We start from the raw sequence: 10,653 nt of genomic DNA, 5'->3' as shown, positions 1-10,653 counted from the left end.
TGATAAAGTGCCCACACTGGCCTTGAACTTGCAGTCCTCCTGTCTCAGCCTCTGAGTAGCTAGGATTGCAGGAATGACAGCACATCCAGCTCAGAGAAGTCCCTTAAACCCCCTTCCCATATTTGTGAAAGTCAGGAGTGAGGCTGTGCCCTCTGGGGCTTCCTGAACTGGGAAAAATCTTGAACTGGGCTGGTATCCACTTTTACACTGCTTTTAAACTCAGTGAAAATTATTTTTAAGTTCATTTTAATGCAGCTTAAATCAGTGAGCTTCTTCCCCCTCAGCAGAAAGCCGTTGTACTGGTCGGTGAGCCCTCAACCTTTCTCATCTCACTCCCCTCTACCAGAAAAGGGGAGAATCATAGCCCCCACTGCTATGTGAGCGTAGATTCATGTGTCTGCTGCCTTCCCCTGCTAAGGGCTGCTACCTGGGCCTGAGAGGCTCTTCACAGATTGCAGCCCTGGCCTCTGAGGACCACAGCAGAGAGCACCCCATATGATATACTCTGAACTGGGGGGAGGGCACCAGGGATCAAACTCACAACCTCGTGCTTGCCAGGCAGGCACTTATGCCACGGAGCTAAATCCCCAGCACTGTACTCTGAATTGTAAAAGCTTCCTTTCTCTTTCCTTCTCCCTTCTCTTTCTCTGCTCCCCACTTTGGCAGTACTGGGGGATTGAATCCATGACATTCACATGGAGCAAAACCCTTTGCCCCTTATTTTAATTTTTGAGACAGGGTTTTGCTGAGTCACTAAGTTGCTCAGGCTGGCTCAAACCTGCAACCCTCCTGCTTCAGCTTCCCCAAATGCTGAAATTACAGTTATGTACCACCATATCCAGCCAGATGGTCTTCTTAAACATCACATTTTAAAAAAAAACACTTCTGAAAAAACTTTCTGAGCTTGGAGTCTTGCTAGGTTCAGAGAAGTCGTGGCGGTTGTGTTCCCTGAGGAGCTGCTCCTTCAGAAGGAACAGGCCAGCTGGGGTGGAACACAGCTTCTCTCTGGCCAAATGAGGTGGAGGTGAGTAGGGCACCTCTCATACCCACCCATGGCTTTGAGTGGCAAAACACACCCTTTCCCCCAAGAAAGTAGACCCATGGCAGATCAATTTACTCCCAAAGATGGGGTTTGGGGTTCACTAGCAGAACACAGCTAGCCCTGTGTTCTGCAAATTACAGGCAGGCAGTCGGTGATGGCCTACAGACACCAGGAAACAGATTGCTGGGAAGAAGGACCTGCCAGGTGGTGGGCAAGGTGACCTGGCCAGGGACACACTTGCCAGTCCATTACCATGGCATGCAGAGCAGGGCGTCCTGGGAGAGGCGGGAGGCCTGCCCAGCCAGTGGCCTCAGGTCAGGTGATGAGTGTCTTTCTTCGAGACAAGTTTCAACCACAAAGAGTGTTTGTGATTTCAGGTGAAGGACTCACGGTTGGCGAGACTAGAGGGGACAAGAGAACTTAAAGCAAAGGTTGTCCAGACTGCAGACACTGCAGCCAAGCTGAGGCTGAGTCCTTGTTCTGAGGCCTACTGCCAGACACAGAGGCGTGCACCACTGTGCAGGGACCTGGACTGGGCTGGATGGAAGGGCCACGACAGGTCCCCCTGCTGTGCCTCTGTCCTAGGATGAAACAGGATGAAGGACAGCCTGAGACACAGTTGGAAAGTTCTCAAAAGATCCTTGAGGAAACCAGCTCCAAGCCCACCAAGTAGACATCAGAACAAAGCTCACTGTCCCAAGTTGAAAAAAAGTATTTACCACGAAGTCAGCCACAGTGACCTCTCCTTGTAATCCAGCACTCTGGGAGACTGAAGCCCAGCCTGGGCAGCTTAGCCACTTAGCAAGATGCTGTCTCAAAATAAAATATGAAAAGGGCTGTGGATTTGGTTTGGTGTAAAGGCCTAGTGTTCCATCTCTAATACTGGGGGTGGGGGCGGGATGGGGGTAGCATTGAAATTAAACAGTGACAAATGCATGTGAGAAATACTGTGGGATCTGAACCCTTTCCAAATCTTGTGATAAATGATTTAATTGACAGAAATGGAATCTAGAGGGCAAAAAACCAATATTGGAATGGTGGGAACATGAGGAAAGTCACGATGACAGAAGCCTTGCAATAGCTTAAACAAGGCATGTTCAGCTGACATCCCTGTCCTCTCTTCCTGTTTTATCTATGACATAAAAATTGGATCATGTATGTTTTTTAAACTTTTTGTTAAATAAACTTCCATAACAGCTCCCTCCTTCACTTAAAAAAAAAAAAAGTCCTTGGGCTTTGGGACCTTTCCAGTGTGTTGGTGAGATTATCCTAGGCTTTACAATGCCAAGAAAGCCCCCAGCTCCAGAGTAGAAAGTGAGACCTTGAGTGAGGGGCTAAGAGCCAGACCCTGCAGCCACAATGCTTGGGTTCAAATCTCTGCTCTTCATTAGCTCTGTGACACTGGGCGAGTGACTTCACCCCTACTTCCTCCTCTGTAGGATGAGGCTAACAATACCCTACAGGGCAGAAAGCCCTTGATAGACTCCTCCTGAGCCCTATGGCGGTGATGGATGTGCTGCCACTTGCCCCTTGAGGTTCTAGAAGTCAACATGCTACAGTGTAAGAAGGCGGCTGAAGGGAGTGGAAAGTTTTCACAGAAAGTAGCCCAAAGAAACATACAGAATGCGGCTCTCACTTCAGGCCTGGAAGCCTGAAGACTGGTGCCTGCATCCATCAGAATGTCATTCTCTAAAACCAGGCCGTACTGGGTATGTGGTACCTGGACCAGGAGTGGGTTTACCTGTTTTTGTCCTAGCGGGGTTGACAGGAAGAGGGATAGTGGATTTTTCTGCAAGACAAGCAGAAGACATGCCCCATGCCCATAGGGGACAGGTAGGCAGGCCTGGGAGAAAGAGCTCTTCCTAAGCCAGCCCTTGCTTGTAAGGAGCTGGTGTCCAGCCTCAGAGCAGGACTGGGCTTCTGTGGACAGGGAGGAGAGGGTTAAGTGGGCTCTGGGCTCAGCAGCTATAAACAGTGAGCCAGGGGAGGGAGGGAGCTGACACAGGATGTGGCCTGGGCTCGAGCTGTCTGATTATTAACTTCACTTTTATTTGGAGGGGGATTCGATTCTCTGTTTTACTTCCCATCAAGGAAGTGAAAGCCCAGGTCTCAGAGGGGCCTGGTTTCAAATTGTTTTGTCACAGCTCATTTATTTTTCCTCTTAAATAAATAAACAAAACCACCTCTTTGTTTTCCCCTTAATGAGCATTCAGCAAATTATCTGTAGCAAAGGCATGAAAGGAGTTTTTGGGAGTCCTTCTGTAGACAAGCTTTTAGCTTAGTCCTTTAAAAGGGAAAAGAAAGGATTCCCTCCTTTAGTCTTAGTCTTCTCCAGGGTGCTAAACCTGCGTTCTTTTTTGCCTCCTCATGAGATCCCCACCTAGACCTCAAGTCCATCCAAGGCCCTCACAGCTACACTGACAGACCAGAGGCCACAAAGAAGCCCTAAACCTGGTGACACAGGAAGACCAAACGTGGCCCTCCCTGGTTAGTCGTCTTGGTGGGACTCAGACCTATGGTTTGAGCTCCTATGGCAGCCTGACATTTCTACTCAAAGTAACTTCGAGCAATTAAACACACAAAAGGATTCCATTACAGAGATTTTAAAAACTCCATTGCATGTTCTATTGCCCAAGGTCCAGAACATTTGTTTTGAACACCCAAAACTGTTTCCTGCACCTAAATCTTGATACAAACCCATTCAATAATTTCATGGTTGTCTTGTGCAACAACCATCTCCTGAGTGACCTAGTAGAGGACACAAAGGCCAGTGTCACACGGGTCCTACCCAGATAGTGCTACAGCAGCAGCCAGTGGTCCCTGAGGCAGGCTGAGGAGGACAGCTACAGATTCTGCTAGAAGCAAGGGGGCAGCTGGGGAGGGCTTCCCGATGGAGCTTCCATCTAGTTAGGCCAGATCTTGAAGGACTGATGATGGTATGATGAAAGAATATTGCAGAACCTGGAAAACAGCTAAGTGACTGACATCAGCATGCACATTTAAGTTAGGCCTGAGCCACAGGCGTGCTGGGCCTGATCTGGGCAGATGGCGTTCAGCCTGGCGGTGGACCGATGGGCACGGTCCAGTCAGCTCGGAGGCCAGGGCCTGACTCTTGGCTGGGAGACTGGTGGGACCTGCGCTGAGCAGCAGGACCTGACACTGGGCCACCCGGCAAAACCCGAAGGCCGCTGTGACTGCCTTACCTGCCTCCGCCTGGGCCTTTAAGCTGGGGCAAAACGAAAGAAGGTGACCCAGAGCAACCCGCCACAATGCGAGCTCCGGCCCCGCCCTGCGGGCCTCGGGGTGGCATTGCCAAACACCCCGGGGAAGTTGCCGGGCCCAGCCTTTTCTCAAAGTTCTTAGAAATCCCTCCCGGTTCCCACGGCCTGTGGGTTGCCAACCCCCAGGCCCAGCCCGAGCCACGGCCGGGTCCCGGGTCCCAGCGCGGCCGGCGCGCGCGGGGTTAAGGCGCCAACATGGCCGCTTGTTTTGCAGGCCGAGCGTCACGCGGAGCGCTGCCCTTTGCCTCCCGGGACGCAGTCAAGGTTCCGCCGCCCTCTCTGGCACCCGGCCCGGGCGGCTGACAGCGCCTCCTCCCCGCGTCCTTGCAGCTCCCCGGAGCCCGCCGACCCCTCTGAGTCTAGGAGATCCGGCCGGGCGGCAGCGACCACCCCGAGACCCCGGGGCCGCAGCGGCTCAGGATGCCCACGGCTGCCACCTGGCCCCGGTTCCTGTCCTCGCTCCTAGCCCAGGCCGCCGCGCAGGTCTCCCCCGGCTGGGCCTCCCCTGGCCGGTCCCGCCGAGGAGCCAGAGGAGGCCGTGCGAGGCACGTGGTCACACTGCCCTCCAGTGGCAGGCCTCCGGAACAGCAGGCCTGGGCCCGGGGGCCAGGGTCCTTCCAGGCTCTCTGCACCTTGCTGCTTTGAAAATGCAGGCTAGGGGCTGGGGATTTAGCTCAGCAGCATAAGCGCTTCCCTAGCAAGCTTGTGGTCGTGAGTTCGATCCCTGGCACTGGTAAAAATACAAAAAAAAAAAAAAAAAAAAAAAAAAGAAAATGCAGGGTTAGTAGATTTGCTGCCTTCCATGGTTCTCAAACGTTGGTGTGCATCAGAATGCAGTTTGTGCAAAGCCAGATTGCTGGGGTCTCCACCCAATTCAGAGAATTCATTTCTAACAAGTTGCAAGTGAGGACGCTGTCGGTTTGCTAGTCCTAGGACCACGACCACACTTACAGACCGCTGGCTCAGTTCCGTCATCCTGCCAGGGACACTGGCATTCACTTGTTCAATATGTAATGTGTGTAGAAAAGCACAGAAAATACAAAATGACCTCAATCATAGAACTTAAACTTAGCTGTCTTAAATAGATGAGTCCCTTTGCAAAGGTTTCCAAATTCCTGAGACCAAATAGAATAAGGTGCTCCAAGAATGTTGAGGAACAGGGAATTACAGAAGTCTCTCGCTTACAATAATTTGATGTGGTTTGCCAACTTTAAGATGGTGCTACAGCAGTACCAGGTCTTCAGTAGAAACCGGCTTCAATTCTGAATGTTGACCTTTTCTCAGGTTAGCATGTGTGATGGAACGCATTGGCTTGCAGTGAGATCCCAGTGCGCCCAGGCAGTCTCCAAGGGAAACCCCCTGTGCTCTGCAGTGTAGTAGGGGGAAGCTGCGATGTTCAGTAGGTTAAGGGATTAAAGGCACTTGGAGGGCCAGGGATGTAGCTCAGTGACACTGTACTTGCCTACAATCACAATGTCCTGAGTTCGATTCCTGATATCAATAAGTAAATAACTTGTACTTGGTTTATTGGAACATGACCTAGCTGCAAATCAAGAAACATCTGTAATTGGAATTGGACCTACAGAGGCTGTCAGGGAAGGCCTTTGAGGAAATCCTTAAGAGAGGCCAGAGGCCCTGGGAAGGGCCTGAGAGGGAGTGGGGAAGGGACTGGAGGTACAGGTACAGCAGGAAGGAAGAAGTAGACATTGAATGGAATGCAGAGTCCAAGGGAGGAGCTGTGGAGCAGGAGAGGGTGTCAGACAGGCTGGGTCCTTGCAGGCTGGCCTCACACTCCACCTTAGCCAAAGGGTGGAGAAGCGAGGGGGCTGGCCTCTTCAGAAAGGCCACTTTCAGAGAGAGAAGAGACTTTATTCTGAGATCTTAGTCATCCCCACAGTGCCCAAGAATGATGCCCACTTCAAGAATCCCAGCCTGTGCCCCTGGCCCATGAATTCACTCCCTGGATCAGATTTGCTTGGTCCCTTCCTGTCAGCCCAAGGACAGTCACATGCATTGGAAACAGTTTTGCCAGGCACTGGGGAGAAGACACATCACATAGCACTGTCAGCTACCCATCGATGCACCGGACAGTGGTGCACGGGGATCCAGCCACTGCTCCCATGAGCGCCGTGAGCTCCCAGCATGTGCTCACTACAGGCTACGGAGGAATGAGACTGCTCTGGGCATGCCCTACTGTCCCGAGCACCTTGGAAGGCATTAGCTGAAATGCACCATCCCTGCCCCAGCCCCACTGGCCCTGCACTGCTGTTTGACCAATGCCACGCTGATGTCCCTGGGGCAGCTTGCTGAGGTTGGCTAGGCTGGAACATGGCAGCCAGGGATTCTGTTGTGTAGGTGCTTGTTGCTTGGGGATAGTCCCCAACCACTACCTCTTCATCCCTCAAACTTTGACAAGGAGTCACCTTCCCATTAGTCTCATCCTCTCCTTCCCAGTTTCCTTGTCAGAAAAATGGGTGAGAATGAGTCATATTACATGATCTCCAAGCCCAGCCCACTAGCACAACATCGGGAGGTGTGGGAAGAGGTTCATATTGGTGCCTGTGATCCTCCGGCATAAGGCATTGTGAGGTCTTTGGGGTAAAAGACTCCATCCAGGAGAAAAACCCATGTAGCTAGTCCAAGTGCACTCCTAATTCTGTGTGCTCTCCTGCAGGTGACTTAACCTCTGTGAGCCAGTTTTCTCATCTGGGCAATAGGAATAACACAGTACCTGCCTCATCTGATCATTCTGAAGATTAATAGTAATAACAGTAATAAGTTACCACTTATCCGGTATTTCCTCTGTGCCAAGCACTAAGGGCTCCTCATGAGGTCATGGACAGAAGCACTGACCCGCTGCCAGCAAGGAGTAAGGAGTCTTGGTATTTCACAGTAGCCCTGGTGCTTTTGCAGTTGTGAGTACATTTAATAGGTGGAAAGTGCTCAGCAAGCCCTAGGCACATAGTGAGCGCTCAATAAATGGTGGCCTTCATTATAAGCAGAGAATATAAGCCTCCTTGAGAGAAGGTCCTGCAGGGCTGGGTGGCCTGGGCCAATGGCTCACCCAGGTCTCCCCAGGAGACCTGCCTTCTTAGCTGCTTCCTGGGCTGAGACCGCAGTTCTTACTCTTCCCAGGGAGCAGTTAATTAGCCTCCCTGCAGCCGGGAGGGAGTGCCCCAGATGAAAGGTGCTGAATAAGAGACAGCCAGAGCAAGGCGTGACCCCATATTTATAGCCCGGCTCCCATGGGTGGAGAGGCAGGCCGGATCAGGGCCTCGCCTTCTTTATGACAGAGGTTCTCAGGCAAGGAGCTGGCTGCGGTGGCTCGGAGCCTGAGAAACGGCTGCAGGGAAGTGGGGGTGAAGATGCAGAGCCTGGGGGTTGGAAGGGGCAGGTCCAAAAGAGGCAGAGAGCTGCCCCAGCCCCATGTTGCCTCCAGGCCTAGGGAAGGATGGGTCAGAGCAACGGCTATGTGCCAGCACCCAGTTCCCCATGTCCCAGAGCCTCTCTTCCTCATCTGGTAAGTGGCGATAATGGCAGCACTTAGGACCAGCAGGCCCTGGTGCCCCTGGTGTGACTACGGAGGATGCACACCTGTTCATTCAGTAGGTATTTAGGAAGCACCTCCGTGTGCCCAGCACCAGGTGCTGGAAATACAGCGTGCAACAAAACAGAGCAGATGTGTGCTCACATGACAGACTCGAGAAGCAGGAGACAGGCTGAGGACCTAGCTGGTGGTACGGTGCTGGCTTAGTGTGTGCGAAGCCCTAGATTCCACCTCCAGCCCCACAAGAAAAGGAAGAAGAACCAAGCGATAACTAAAACTCACTCTGCCAGTGACCAGCTCTCTGAGGAGAATACAGAAACAGGCCAGGTGCAGGCCACAGGCACCGCGCGTCTCCTCACATCACCCTGAGCAGGGAGAAAAGCAGGTACCCGGGCAGGTAGGGCAGGTGTGGGCAGATGCAGAAACAGGCCAGAGCCAGAGCCCTGACGCATACTGTTAATCTCAGGCACCTGGGAGATTAAAGCAGGAGGATTTCGAGTTCAAGGCCAGTTTGGGCAATTTTGTGAATCCTCTCTTCCCCATTTTAAGATAATAAAAAAGCCCAGGGGATTTGGTCCCTCAACACTACATACACAAAAAAAAAAAAAAAAAAAAAAAAAAAAAAAGGAAAGAGAGAACCAGGAAGGAAGGGCCACACAGCAGCCCAGGAATCTAGACCCATACCTGGCCCCGCTGCCTAGCTGCCTGTGGTTAGGGACGGGCACAGCCTGAGCACTGCCCCCGTGCCCCTCAGCTCCTCGGGCCATCCATCAAGGCATCGAACACCTGTGGCAGCCAGCATGACGCTGCCTCCACCCTCACATTCGGAGCACTTCCCACCACCTGTCCAGGCCACCAGCCATGAGGATTAGGGTTTTGAGTTGTTTGATGAGAGGAGGTAACAAAATGAATCATTCAGACCCAGTGTGAAAATGGGCATCTGAAGTGAATGGACACTTCTCAGATGAAGAAGTACAAGCAGCAAATAAATATTTGGGGAAAAAAAAAAGTCAACAACACGGCGTCACTGGAGAAATGCAAATTAAAACAACACAGAGATTCCATTTCTAGAAAACATGGCTGTTATCAAGAAATCAACCAAATAATGCTGGCAGGGCTGTGGGGAGGGGGTTCTCCATTGTTGGTGGGAGTGTAAACTGGTACAACCACTATGGAAATCAGTTTAGAGATTCCTTGAAAAACTAAAACTAGAAATTCCATTTGACCCAGCTGTTGCCCTTCTTGGTATCTTCCCAAAAGGATTAAAAGCATTGTACTACAGTAATACATGCATACTCATTTTTATATTGGCACAATTTATACTGGCTTAATCTTGGAAACAGCTCATATACCCATCAACAGATAAATGGATAAAGAAAATGTCATATTATATACAGTGGAGTACTACTTTGCCATAAAGAAGGACAAAATTGAGACTTTTTAGGTAAATGGATGCACCTCAAGACCATAATATTAGGTGAAATAAATTAGACACACAAGCTTAAATATCTCATTGTTTTCTCTTGTGTGAGAAACCAAAAGGGTAAAGAACAAAATGCAGGATAGATACTGGGAAGAGGAACAAGGGAGGGGTGAGGGAAAGGGAAGAAAGGAAAAAGACATTAAAACAATTGAAGGAGGCAAAAATGGAAACAAAACTCTTATAAATGGGGCGGGGAAGAAGTGTTGAAAGAGGGCCGGGGATATAGCTCAGTGGCATAAGTGCCTGCCTTGGGAAGCGCAAGGTCCTGAGTTCAATTCCTGGTGCAACAATAAAAGTGTTGAAAGGAAAGGAGAGGAGTGGGGAAAATGAATTAAAACACATTATGTACAGGTGCAAATTCCCTGCGAGGAGTGTGAACTTATTTGGGGGAGGTATCAGGAATCCAACTCAGGACCTTGCACTTGCCAGGCAGGCGCTGCACTGCTGAGCTATATCCCGGGTTGCACTGCAAATATGTACTAATAAAAACCTGTAAAAAATAAGTAAATAAAGCAAGTTAGACTTTGTAAAAATAAATGATTTTAAAGTGACCCAGTCAGTGGCACTTAGGACATTCTCTTTTGTGAGCTGCACCTCTAGTTCCAAAACATTTCATACCCCAAAAGGAAACCTGTACCCGGCTCTGCTTTGCCTCCGCCCCCAGCACCGGAAACCACCAACCTGCTTCCTGTCTCTGTGGCTTCCTCACCTGTTCTAGATACCTCATACGTCCAAACCTTCTGTGCCTGGCTTCTTTCACCTAGCCTAGTGTCGTCAAGTGTCGCCCTCATGGCAGCACGCATCGGCCCTGCTTTGTTTTTGTGGTTCAGTAATGTTCCGCTGTATGCACACACCACTTTTTGCAGATAAAAAAAAAAACAGACTTGGAACAAACAGGTGACACTCAAAGGTCACAGCAGGGATCTCATCCCATGCTGAGTCCACACTGGCGATGTGGACTGTGCAAAACTGCTCTCCTGGTGGCCCAATCCTGGCCCTGGCCTGGTACAGTCATCAGGGAGGAGGAAGGCTCCCCAGGCAGGGTGCTGACCTCGTCTAAGGTCACTTCTGCTAGGCGGGGAGAGATGGCCTCCAGCCCCCCACACCACGGACAGCCAGACACTCCTGGCAGTGGACCAGCCAGTCAGTGGGTGTGTATGAAGCACCGGCCCCATGCTGGAAACCCCACTTCTGAGAGAGTGAGTGGCCCAGAGCAGAAAAATGGTGCTGAGGCTGGGGAGCGTGACAGAGGGGGACTCTGAGCTCGGGTGAGTTCCCCACTGCAGTACTTGGCACGGCC

This window comes from Cavia porcellus, unplaced genomic scaffold, assembly GCF_034190915.1.
Source record: "Cavia porcellus strain 051 isolate PalLab524CR breed Dunkin Hartley unplaced genomic scaffold, mCavPor4.1 scaffold_31, whole genome shotgun sequence".
Classification (NCBI taxonomy): Eukaryota; Metazoa; Chordata; class Mammalia; order Rodentia; family Caviidae; genus Cavia; species Cavia porcellus.
The sequence above is the reverse complement of the archived record's forward strand: the minus strand, read 5'-3'. Positions refer to the sequence as shown.